General features: G+C 46.5%; 1 pseudogene; it reads left to right on the forward strand.

The window, feature by feature from the left end:
- The first annotated feature begins 3,130 nt into the window (after positions 1-3,130).
- The window catches only part of LOC142383604 (paired box protein Pax-6-like), a 43,015-nt pseudogene continuing 32,985 nt past the window's right edge, over positions 3,131-13,160 (forward strand).

Raw genomic sequence — 13,160 nt, forward strand, 5'->3', positions numbered from 1 at the left:
GCACCATGAGCAGCACAACTAACCTCAAGATTGTGTCATATGAGAGAGTACACGGGGTATTTCATTCTGTTATTTTGTCCCGTGTGCATCATCAATTGTTTTAAGTAAAATGAAAAATATAAGTTTCTGACCCAGTTTCTATTAGTCTGCTTTATTTACATGTCGGAAGCCATATAGCACTGAACAAAACTGTAGCTAGTGAGGCTGAATGACCATTAGCCACAGTTGGCACAAAGCTGTCAAGCCCTGATTTAAAAAAAAGTTAGCTTAACAGCCCAAGCCGTGTCACGATTCCCAATAATTTCATTACAGGTCGCTACTTTTTTTTTGGAAAATCGAATTGAGAGAGAGATCTGTGTGCAGTGTGTTTGTGCCGACTGGAAAACGAAATCCTAACCAAGGGGCTTTGTGACTGTTGCTTGAAATGCTGAGGACAACGATAGCATCCTCCTATTCCTAGCCGCGCTTTGAACGCATTTGAACATTATGAACTGTCACTCATTCTCACTGGCGATTGGCGAAATGAACTCACCTCCTTCTCTCTTTCTTTTCCCCTGGCCAGTTGGCTTTCCAAAGCTGAGTTTAGTTTGTTTAGTAGATTTCTTCATCTTGCTTCCATAGCTGACTTTCGCGTCGAAGCTGTGTAATATGATAAACATGTTTCCAATGTCGGGTGGCGTTAAAAAAAAAAAAAAAAAAAAGTCGGGTGGCGTTTTTCCGCTCAGTTTTAAAATATAACGTGATGATAAAGGGATTATGTGGACTTTATTTTCAGAAAAACGAATGAGAATGCATGCTGATCTTTCCACCAATCAAAGTCATAACTATTTTCATCTTATATTAATTTGACATTTCTCTGAATAAAAAAAATAAATAAATTTAAAAAAAAAACACCGGGGAAAATACCGAGGTCATGACCTGTGTGTCCTCAATGCTGGTTACGGCACTGTGTCCTTGTTGTGTTTTCTTCTTCCGGATTTTGAATGGAAGCCGCTTTTTGTTCTGGTCACTGACGTATGTGTATACGTCACTGGCGTTAGCCATGTGGCTGTGACGCAGATGTAAACGAATCCGTTTTCGCTGTAACAATGGAAACGAAGCGACGCCGTTCTCAGATCTTCCCACTCTGGAACCCGTTCTCAAAAACTATCGTTTTGGGGTAGTGGGAACGCCGGCTCCGTGTGGCCGCGACAGCCAAACGATAAGAAGAAGTATCATTTACAGTGAAAAACGTTTTCGTGTAGCCTCAGTGACGTATCTTTTGGGGCAATCGCCCCCCCACACCCAAATCCACAGCCACCCCCTTTCAGACACGCTCCTTCTAAATGAATTATTTATAATGTTGTGCCCACCCATTCCCACCTGGAAGAGGAGCAATGGCGAGAAACAGAAACAGGTGTGCCTTCCAAGGCTGTGAAAGCGGACTACGATCGTTACATATTCTTCCCCCGGACAGCAATGTTCCCGATCAATGGCTTTTATTTATTTTTAACAGCATCCCCAGTACATACAACCGCCGACTTTTCCTTTGCTCTGCGCATTTCACGGAGTACAGTTTCACAAAGGTTCAGTCGGAATTTAATGCTCAGTAGAGCGTCAGTTCCGACTTTGCAACAAAATCAACCCCAGGAATCAGTACAGCCTGTAAGTATCACATTTTATTTTGTTTTAAATGTGTGTTGTGCCATATTCCTGTTGTAAGAATTGCACGTTAGCTCTGGCTTGTTTTTCAGTGAGAGCAAGGGCAGCCAATCAAGCAACGGCAACCGAATAGCGCCAACACCTACCTGCATTTCATAATGAGGTTGCCAGATAAGCTCTGAAACGACGCTAATAAGGGCAAACGACGCATTCTAAACCCAGCATAGTAACAGCTGTTTCAGAGAGCCTTTTAGGGAGGTTCTGAGCCATTACAGACCCAACCAATTTTTTTTGGGCTACATATCACATCACAGAACAAGGATTAATGTCCCATTCAACCATTCTCTATCACCTTTAAAAGCCTGCTGATGAAGAACCACCTGAGCCTTAAAACTGATGAAAAGCAAGAATAGTATACAGCTCCGTTACGCCTGTGAAGAACTGAACTTATTTGAAGAGAATTAGTGCCCCTTCGTGTTTGTTTATTTGTCTGTTTAATGTCTGACAGTTTTGGAGGTTTTTTTTTCCATCTTATAACCTTATGTGTGCCTTGAACATGTACAATATACCTTTGTTTATACATGCCACATGTTTCTGTACATTATGTTAAAAGGTTTAATAAAAATTTTTATTTTAAACTCCCAAAATGTGGAGCACTTCTTCTGCATCTGTTGGGGTCTGGGAGTTCTATGTGGGCCTAACTGTGCTTAAAACATGACAGCATCATCTGTGTTGTCGCCCTCTGTCGTTTGCCTTTTTCAGAGTTAACTCCCGGTTGGGAATAAATTCAATTAGGCTTCAAGTTCAGTTTACTTATTACAATTCGTTTTAGGCAAATGCAGTGAATATAAGCACATTCAGTATTTCCACCTTCAGTCAGCTTAATTTAGTTATGAATTAATTGTGTAGCACACAGCCAATTCATTGGAGTTCCATTTTTTTCCAGTGCATTTATTCAGAAACTGTCCCAAAAATCATTTTAATGGGGTTCTTTATAAGCCAGTTGGATCCTCTAAAAACTTAAGAACAGTTCCTTGTAGATTTTATTTATTTATTTTGAAGCTTTATTGAACTATTTATTGATTGCTCCTCAAGGCCCTTTGAAAGGTCTCCAAAGAAGCTCCTGTAAAAGGTTCTTTGTGGAACTGAAAATCGTTCTTCTATGACATCATTATCAAAGCATTTTGGCTCCAGTTAACTCTTTTATCCTTCAGTGAGAGTGATGGTAGACCTCTCTGCACGTGTGTGCGCGCACGCCAATCACATAGACTAACTCCCTCTCTGTGTGAAACTCGGCTCCTCTGTCCCTCCCATCAGCCCTCCCACTCGCTCTCCCTCCCTCCCTCCCTCCCTCCTCCTCCTCCTCAGAGGACCAGCTCCGGCTCCCCCTGCACTTGTCTCCTCAGTCAAGGAGAAACTAATTGGAAGAAAGAATAGACGAAGGAACTGTTGGGAAACTGAACAAACCAAAAGTTGACTTGTCTTCAGCATGCCTCAGAAAGGTAAGCTTCTCTCGTCTTCTTCCTGTCTTCTTCAATCTTTCACTCCATTAGATTAGACACAGACACAATGTGTATCTGTTCACCATGAAAACAGCTCGCGAGCATCCTGTTTTACAAAATGTATGAAGCCAAAAAGTTTGGAGTCTGGTCTCAGAAAGAAACAAAGAAGGAGGAAAGAGGCAGACACTGGTTCGCTTCTGGTCAGATGAAGGCTGAGAGACAGTTAAAAAAAAGTTGAAAGAGGATTCAAATCCTTTTTCTTTTCTTTTTATTTCTTCTGTCATATTTTTACACAAATGGTTCATGGAGATTTTCAAAGTAGTTTTTGCATTTTGAATATCAAATATGATCCTTCAGTTTGCCTTTAACTTGGAACTAACCGGTTCACCCAGAATGTGATCTGTAACGGATCTTTAAAATAACCAGTAAATGATCCAGTAAAGGCAGCAGACCCGCCGGGTCCAAGGCCGGCTGTGGAGGTCCGGGCCGGCTGTGTAGGAGCGCTCCCGGCCGGCTGTGTAGGAGCGCTCCCGGCCGGCTGCCGCGCTGATTCCGGGCTTAAATTAGGGAGACATGAAAAAAAAGAAGATACAAATCAATCAATATCACCAACAGCAACATCAACGTCCTGCGGCGACGCTCGGGGGGAAAGGAGCGTGTTAAAGTTTGGCCTAAATAGCGCGTGTGCCCTGCTTGCTGTTTGACTCCAGAGTTGATTTGAAAGCATCTCTTCATCATTTTTCGTTGACGAGATTTCATTCAGCTCATCAGGATGTTCCTTCTGATGCTAAAGTTCCTCTGAAATTACCAGTCCGAATTGTTTCTGTTATTGTCACAGAGAAAATACACATCTCCACATCACAGCAGACATTACAGTATTTATTAATAAATACACTGAAAAAATCTCTTTGAAGCGTCACGCGACTCTGCAGCCTGATCACCGTTTTATGTGATCATGCAAGATTATTTTTATTCTTCCTCTGATTTTCAAATATAATAATAATAATAATTATAATAATAATAATTATGACATTATTATGTAATTAATAATGACACAATAATGTCATTATTATTATTATTATTATTATGATAAATCGTTCACATCGAAACCAGAGACAGAGGGCGGCCCACAGATCAGCTGTGATCAGCAGGCCGCACGTGCACAGCAGGTCAAACAAAGAATGCAAAAACATTTCCATCATCCCTTTTTTTCTGGAAAAAGCCCCCAAAGACCCTCAGCGGTGTGTTTCTGAGATGCCACGCACTTCCGATCCTGCACGAGCTGCTGAAGACTTCTTCACCTTTTCATCTTCATCCAGAGGATCTGGATTCAGTCAACATAAGATCCCTTTGAATCTGTTACCAACGCATGAACTGGAGGAATTCCATGAATTAAGGAGAGTTGTCTTGTGTCAGTACTGATGAAGCATGAGATATATAACACATGCACTCAGTCCCCTTCACTTATCTTTTTTTATTATTACTTGATGGCAATGCAATGCGCATATTATCACAGTGATTCACATGTTTTTAATGCTCCTCTACCGGCTTTCCTCTAAAAGCCCATGATGTTAACAGAGTAAGGACCCCGCAGACACAGCTGGAGTAAACAGGCTGCTCATCCGGGTCAGCTGCTGGCAGGTGGACCGGCAGACACCTGTTCGGGCTCAGCTGAGTCTCCTCTGTTTGCCCAATCAAAATAAAACAACATTATGGTTCGTGTTAATGATGGAGTTAGCAGTTTCTCTCTGTCTGGAAAGAGAACTGCTGTATTGCGAAGCAACAGGCCGGCAGCTCCGGCCCGCGGCTCCGGCCCGCGGCTCCGGCCCGCGGCTCCGGCCGGCGGCTCCGGCCCGCGGCTCCGGCCCGCGGCTCCGGCCGGCGGCTCCGGCCCGCGGCTCCGGCCCGCGGCTCCGGCCCGCGGCTCCGGCCGGCGGCTCCGGCCCGCGGCTCCGGCCCGCGGCTCCGGCCGGCGGCTCCGGCCGGCGGCTCCGGCCCGCGGCTCCGGCCCGCGGCTCCGGCACAGCGCGTCTGATAACTTGTTAAAAGAACAAATAACCATGAATTGATTGATCAATTGCTCTTCGTTCAGCTGATTTACAGAGAAACCTCTGGCTAATATAACCTCAGATCAGGAATAACCTCATCCCGATGGGTCCACTTCAGCGCGCTCCACCACGGCCTCCCGCTTGATCTAATTCACTTTCAAAGGGGGTTGGAGCCTATCCCAGCTGCGGGAAGCAGGGCCACACCATGGACGGGTCACCACAGGGCCACAGGGCCACACCATGGACGGGTCACCACAGGGCCACAGGGCCACACCATGGACGGGTCACCACAGGCCATAGGGAGACAAGCGACCGTACACACTCACACACACCGTTTAGCGTCACCAGTTAACCTAACATGCATGCTTTTGGATTGTGGGAGGAAGCCGGAGAGAACCGACGCGTGCACGGGGAGAACACGGTGCACACAGAAAGAACCAGCTAAAATCAGAACCAGAACCTTCGTGCTGTGAGGAGAGAAAGCTGAGCACTACACTATTGCAGCCTGATTCTTCTTCTTCTTATTATTATTATTATTATTATTAGCCTATTATTATGTTCATATCAATGTGTTTTTATGGAGGCCACCATAAAAGCCCAGCGCTGAGCGGTTCTGCGGCACCGGGAGAAGCAGCGGCTCTGCTCTCCTGTCTGTGCCAGGAAGCAGCGCGCTCCCTCCCGGGTCTTTTCTCCTCATATGAGCGGTTGACTGAGACTTTTATTTTGTCATCAGGGTGTTCAACAGAGCTCTTTTATGCCAGTTGTCCTGCTCAAATTAGGCTCCCCGCTGCGGTTTTGTGTTGCAAGGTTTTAACGAGCCGCAGCTAACGAGGCGACGGCACACAAAGCCCGGCGGGTATTTACGGAGCCGGGCTGCGGCCCCGCGCCTCCGCGCCTCCACCCTTTGTCCTCTTTCACAGGGAGAAAAGCGCCGAGCTGCAGCGGGAGCGAGGTGCCGGGGCCGGGCTGCGCGTGCGTTGGTGTGGACCTCCATCTCGTTTATTATGCGGCTTGTTAATGACAACAGCTTCAGATAAAGAGCTCCTTTGAAGCTTTTCTTGGATAACTTTGCTCCAACAGAAAAGGGCGCAAAGAGCAGAATAAACGAATGAATGAGTGAAGCAATGAATGGCATGAGCTCCCACACACGGACGGAGTAACACCGCCCATCTCTGCCCGGCCCTCCTCTGCAGCCGGGGCCCAACACTGAAGCCTCTGCTTAGGGCCGGGGCCCAACACTGAAGCCTCTGCTTAGGGCCGGGGCCCAACACTGAAGCCTCTGCTTAGGGCCGGGGCCCAACACTGAAGCCTCTGCTTAGGGCCGGGGCCCAACACTGAAACCTCTGCTTAGGGCCGGGGCCCAACACTGAAGCCTCTGCTTAAGGCCGGGGCCCAACAGGCCGCAGCCTGAAATGCTCAACATATTCCACTTTCATGGCTGAGCGGCGGCTTTTTTCACCTGTTTTGGGGGAAATCCTTTCGGTTTTTCAGGTTTCATGTCTAACAGGCGCAGGGTGACACGGTGCTGCAGCAGTTAGTTTTTCTGAATGTGGTTCTTCCAGTACTCACAGAGAACACAGCCATACTTTAATGTTGGGAAATTGTAGATTAATAGGGACGCCTCCTATGTTTATAACAGCAACATAATTATGATATTTCTTCTTATTATTATTATTATATATGATTACCTAAATCCTGAGACTGCAATTTAACTCTGAGGAAAGGAAAGGCTCACGTTGAGCTGAGTGTGAGAGTCCAAGTCTGCAGGTGGGCCAAACACAGTCCAGCTGTTTCAGCTGTTTCTCCATCACAACATGCTACAAACACATAGAAGGAAACCTCTGCATGTGTGCACCGAGTGCATGAACAGGTGTGTGTGTGTGTGTTTGTGTGTCTGTGAGTGTGTGTGTGTGTGTGTTTGTGTGTTTGTGAGTGTGTGTGTTTGTTTGTGAGTGTGTGTGTGTTTGTGTGTCTGTGAGTGTGTGTGTGTTTGTGTGTTTGTGAGTGTGTGTGTGTTTGTGTGTGTGAGTGTGTGTGTGTGTGTGTTTGTGTGTGTGTGAGTGTGTGTGTGTGTCTGTGTGTTTGTGTGTTTATGAGTGTGTGTGTGTGTGTGTCTGTGAGTGTGTGTCTGTGTGTGTGTGTCTGTGAGTCTGTGTGTGTGTGCGTTGGATAGTCTCACAGGTGCAGTAAAACTCATTTATAATCTCATTTCTCTGTTTGCACAGATTACAGAAGTCAGCCCAGCTGGGAGAGCGGCGTGGCCTCCATGATGCAGAACAGTGAGTCCCCCATCTTTCTGTATCTGCAGCTGCAGTAAAACGCTGGGGCCCTTAGGAGCCGCCACATCTGTGATCTGGTTTCATAAGCACACTTTAATGGTAAACAGGGATTTATTACTCAAGCAGATGAAAGAAGTATTTTAGTGTGTATCAGATAAAGTGTGAAAATGAGGTGCCATCCAGGAAGGCATGAAGCAGAATCCTGAAGAGCTTCTCTGCTGCAGCAGGTGTTAGTTCCCAGGAAAACACCCCACAAAGCCTCAGCGGGCTAAATGAAGTTCATTAACTCCAAAGATAATGACTGAAGTAGAGAAGATGTTTGGACATTCTATCACATTTCCTCCCCTGAAACACACCTTTCACAGCTTTACTCGTACAGAAAAATTCCCGTTGGCACACAGAACATGTTCATTCACCATCTCTCCTCTGCTCTCAGCTTTCTGTCCGAAGGCAAACAAAAAAGTTCACTGACTGCTTGTTGTAGTTTTCATCAGTTCTTGTCTGTCACTGACAGGGACAGGGACCTCCTCTCTATGATTCTATAGGCGAGTACAATGTTGATGCAGAAAATATGAGGCCAACTAAAAATGACTGGAATCATCCTTCAATGATCCATGGAAACACAGCTGGGTCATCAGAGTAGAGCTTTAACTGCTGAGCTGCACGCATGTGTCTCTGTGTCTCTGTCTCTCTGTGTCTCTGTCTCTGTGTCTCTCTGTCTCTGTGTCTCTGTCTCTCTGTCTCTGTCTCTCTGTGTCTCTGTATCTCTGTGTGTCTCTGTCTCTCTGTGTCTTTGTGTCTCTCTGTGTCTGTCTCTGTGTCTTTGTGTCTGTCTCTGTGTCTCTGTCTCTGTCTCTGTGTCTCTGTCTCTCTTTCTCTCCGTCTCTATGTCTCTGTGTCTTTGTCTCTCTGTGTCTCTGTATCTCTGTGTGTCTCTGTCTCTCTGTGTCTTTGTGTCTCTCTGTGTCTGTCTCTGTGTCTCTGTGTCTCTGTCTCTGTGTGTCTCTGTCTCTCTTTCTCTCTGTCTCTCTGTCTGTCTCTGTGTCTGTCTCTCTGTGTCTGCCTCTGTATCTGTCTCTGTGTCTCTCTCTCTCTTTCTATCTGTGTCTCTGTGTCTCTGTGTATCTGTGCCTCTGTGTCTCTCTGTGTCTGTGTCTCTGTCTCTGTGTCTCTCTGTGACTGTGTCTCTGTCTCTGTGTCTCTCTGTGTCTGTATCTCTGTCTCTCTCTGTGTCTCTGTGTCTCTGTCTCTGTCTCTGTGTCTCTGTCTCTCTTTCTCTCCGTCTCTATGTCTCTGTGTCTTTGTCTCTCTGTGTCTCTGTATCTCTGTGTGTCTCTGTCTCTCTGTGTCTTTGTGTCTCTCTGTGTCTGTCTCTGTGTCTCTGTGTCTCTGTCTCTGTGTGTCTCTGTCTCTCTTTCTCTCTGTCTCTCTGTCTGTCTCTGTGTCTGTCTCTCTGTGTCTGCCTCTGTATCTGTCTCTGTGTCTCTCTCTCTCTTTCTATCTGTGTCTCTGTGTCTCTCTGTCTCTGTGTCTCTCTCTCTCTTTCTCTCTGTCTCTGTGTCTCTCTTTCTCTCTGTGTCTCTTTCTCTCTGTGTTTCTGTGTCTCTCTGTGTCTGTCTCTGTGTCTCTCTCTCTTTCTCTCTGTCTCTGTGTCTCTCTTTCTCTCTGTGTCTTTCTCTCTGTGTCTCTGTCTCTATGTCTCTGTGTCTCTGTCTCTGTCTCTCTGTCTGTCTCTCTGTCTCTCTGTCTCTGTGTCTCTTTGTCTCTTTGTCTCATTGTCTCTCTGTCTCTGTCTCTGTGTCTCTGTGTCTCTGTCTCTGTCTCTGTGTCTGTCTCTCTTTCTTTTTGTCTCTCTGTCTGTCTCTGTGTCTCTCTGGTTCTCTGTGTCTGTGTGTTTCTGTCTCTGTGTCTCTCTGTCTCTCTTTCTATCTGTGTCTCTGTGTCTCTGTCTCTGTCTCTCTGTGTCTGTCTCTGTGTCTCTATGTCTCTGTGTCTCTCTGTCTCTCTTTCTCTCTGTCTCTCGGTCTCTCTGTCTCTATGTCTCTATGTCTCTGTGTCTCTCGGTCTCTCTGTCTATCTGTGTCTCTTTCACTCTGTGTCTGTGTCTGTGTCTCTCTCTGTCTGTCTCTGTGTCTCTATGTCTCTGTGTCTCTCTGTCTCCGTGTCTCTCTTTCTCTCTGTCTCTCTATCTTTGTCTCTCTGTGTCTTTGTCTCTGTGTGTCTGCCTCTGTCTCTGTGTCTCTGTGTCTCTTTGTCTCTCTGTGTCTGTGTCTCTGTGTCTCTGTGTCTCTGTGTCTTTCTGTGTCTCTCTGTCTCTCTGTCTCTCTGTGTCTGTGTCTCTGTCTCTGTGTCTCTCTGTGACTGTGTCTCTGTCTCTGTGTCTCTCTGTGTCTGTATCTCTGTCTCTCTCTGTGTCTCTGTGTCTCTGTCTCTGTCTCTGTGTCTCTGTCTCTCTTTCTCTCCGTCTCTATGTCTCTGTGTCTTTGTCTCTCTGTGTCTCTGTATCTCTGTGTGTCTCTGTCTCTCTGTGTCTTTGTGTCTCTCTGTGTCTGTCTCTGTGTCTCTGTGTCTCTGTCTCTGTGTGTCTCTGTCTCTCTTTCTCTCTGTCTCTCTGTCTGTCTCTGTGTCTGTCTCTCTGTGTCTGCCTCTGTATCTGTCTCTGTGTCTCTCTCTCTCTTTCTATCTGTGTCTCTGTGTCTCTCTGTCTCTGTCTCTCTGTCTCTGTGTCTCTCTCTCTCTTTCTCTCTGTCTCTGTGTCTCTCTTTCTCTCTGTGTCTCTTTCTCTCTGTGTTTCTGTGTCTCTCTGTGTCTGTCTCTGTGTCTCTCTCTCTTTCTCTCTGTCTCTGTGTCTCTCTTTCTCTCTGTGTCTTTCTCTCTGTGTCTCTGTCTCTATGTCTCTGTGTCTCTGTCTCTCTGTGTCTCTCTGTCTCTCTGTCTCTGTGTCTCTCTTTCTCTCTGTCTCTATGTCTCTGTGTCTTTGTCTCTCTGTGTCTGTCTCTGTGTCTCTCGGTGTCTCTCTGTGTCTCTGTCTCGGTGTCTCTCTCTGTCTCTGTGTTTCTGTCTCTCTTTCTATCTGTCTCTCTGTGTCTCTGTCTCTCTTTCTCTCTGTCTCTCTGTCTCTCTTTTTCTCTGTCTCTATGTCTCTGTGTCTTTGTCTCTCTGTCTCTCTTTCTCTGTCTCTATGTCTCTGTCTCTGTATCTCTGTCTCTCTGTGTCTCTGTATCTCTGTGTGTCTCTGTCTCTCTGTGTCTTTGTGTCTCTCTGTGTCTGTCTCTGTGTCTCTGTGTCTCTGTCTCTGTCTCTGTGTCTCTCTGTCTCTGTCTCTGTATCTCTGTGTCTCTGTATCTCTGTGTGTCTCTGTCTCTCTGTGTCTTTGTGTCTCTCTGTGTCTGTCTCTGTGTCTCTGTGTCTCTGTCTCTGTGTGTCTCTGTCTCTCTTTCTCTGTCTCTCTGTCTGTCTCTGTGTCTCTGTCTCTCTGTGTCTGCCTCTGTGTATCTGTCTCTGTGTCTCTCTGTCTCTGTCTCTGTGTGTCTCTCTCTCTCTCTTTCTATCTGTCTCTCTGTGTCTCTGTGTCTCTGTGTCTCTTTCTCTCTGTGTCTCTGTCTCTATGTCTCTCTGTCTCTGTGTCTCTCTGTGTCTCTGTCTCTCTGTGTCTGTCTCTGTGTCTCTCACTGGCTGTCTCTGTGTCTCTATGTCTCTGTGTCTCTCTTTCTCTCTGTCTCTCTGTCTCTATGTCTTTGTCTCTCTGTGTCTCTCTGTGTCTCTGTCTCTCTGTCTCTGTGTCTCTGTCTCTCTTTTTCTCTGTCTCTGTCTCTGTGTCTTTGTCTCTCTGTGTCTTTGTGTCTCTGTCTCTCTGTCTCTGTGTCTCTGTCTCTGTGTCTGTGTCTCTCTGTCTCTGTGTCTCTGTCTCTGTGTCTCTGTGTCTCTGTCTCTCTGTGTCTCTGTGTGTCTCTGTGTCTTTGTGTCTCTCTGTGTCTGTGTCTCTGTGTCTCTATGTCTCTGTGCCTCTCTGTCTCTCTGTCTCTGTGTCTCTCTTTCTCTCTGTCTCTCTGTCTCTATGTCTTTGTCTCTCTGTGTCTGTCTCTGTGTCTCTGTGCCTCTCTGTCTCTGTGTCTCTCTTTCTCTCTGTCTCTCTGTCTCTATGTCTTTGTCTCTCTGTGTCTGTCTCTGTGTCTCTGTGTCTCTGTGTCTCTCTGTCTCTCTTTCTCTCTTTCTCTCTGTCTCTGTGTCTCTGTCTCTCTTTTTCTCTGTCTCTATGTCTCTGTGTCTTTGTCTCTCTGTGTCTTTGTGTCTCTGTCTCTCTGTCTGTGTCTCTCTGTCTCTGTGTCTTTGTGTGTCTCTCTCTCTGTCTCTGTGTCTCTCTTTCTCTCTTTCTCTGTGTCTCTGTGTCTCTCTGTCTCTCTTTGTCTCTGTGTCTCTTTCTCTCCATGTCTGTCTCTGTGTCTCTCTGTCTCTCTGTGTCTGTGTCTCTGTCTCGGTGTTTCTGTGTCTCTGTGTCTCTCTGTCTTTCTGTGTCTGTGAGTCTGTCTCTGTGTCTCTCTGTCTCTCTGTGTCTTTGTGTCTCTCTGTGTCTGTCTCTCTGTGTCTTTGTGTCTGTCTCTGTGTGTCTCTGTCTCTCTTTCTCTCTGTCTCTCTGTCTGTCTCCGTGTCTCTGTGTCTCTCTCTCTGTCTCTGTCTCTCTGTCTCTGTCTCTGTCTCTGTGTCTCTCTCACTCTTTCACTCTGTCTCTGTGTCTCTCTTTCTCTCTGTGTCTCTGTCTCTATGTCTCTGTGTCTCTCTGTGTCTCTGTCTCTCTGTGTCTGTCTCTGTGTCTCTCTCTGTCTGTCTCTGTGTCTCTATGTCACTGTGCCTCTCTGTCTCTGTGTCTCTCTTTCTCTCTGTCTCTATGTCTCTGTGTCTTTGTCTCTCTGTGTCTGTCTCTGTGTCTCTGTGTCTCTCTGTGTCTCTGTCTCTCTTTCTATCTGTCTCTCTGTGTCTTTGTCTCTCTGTCTCTGTGTCTCTATGTATCTGTGTCTCTCTGTGTCTCTTTCTCTGTCTCTGTGTCTCTGTGTCTCTCTGTCTCTCTGTGTCTGTGTCTCTCTGTCTCTCTGTGTCTCTGTCTCTGTGTCTCTGTCTCTCTGTCTCTCTGTGTCTGTGTCTCTGTGTCTGTGTCTCTGTGTCTGTCTCTGTCTCTGTGTCTCTTTGTCTCTCTGTCTCTCTGTGTGTCTCTGTCTCTGTGTCTCTGTATCTCTGTGTCTCTGTCTCTCTCTGTGTCTCTCTCTCTGTGTCTCTGTGTATCTGTGTGTCTCTGTCTCCCTGTGTCTCTCTGTCTCTGTGTCTGTCTCTGTCTGTGTCTCTGTATCTCTGTGTGTCTCTGTCTCTCTCTGTGTCTGTCTCTGTGTGTTTGTGTGTCTCTGTGTATCTGTGTCTCTCTGTGTCTGTCTCTGTCTCTGTGTGTCTGTCTCTGTCTCTCTGTCTTTCTGTCTCTCTGTCTGTGTCTCTGTCTCTGTGTCTCTGTGTATCTGTGCCTCTGTGTCTCTCTGTGTCTGTGTCTCTGTGTCTCTCTGTGACTGTGTCTCTGTCTCTGTGTCTCTCTGTGTCTGTATCTCTGTCTCTCTCTGTGTCTCTGTGTCTCTGTCTCTGTCTGTGTCTCTGTCTCTGTGTCTCTGTGTCTCTGTCTCTGTCTCTCTGTCTGTCTCTCTGTCTCTGTG

Source organism: Odontesthes bonariensis, chromosome 7, assembly GCF_027942865.1.
Source record: "Odontesthes bonariensis isolate fOdoBon6 chromosome 7, fOdoBon6.hap1, whole genome shotgun sequence".
NCBI classification, from domain to species: domain Eukaryota; kingdom Metazoa; phylum Chordata; class Actinopteri; order Atheriniformes; family Atherinopsidae; genus Odontesthes; species Odontesthes bonariensis.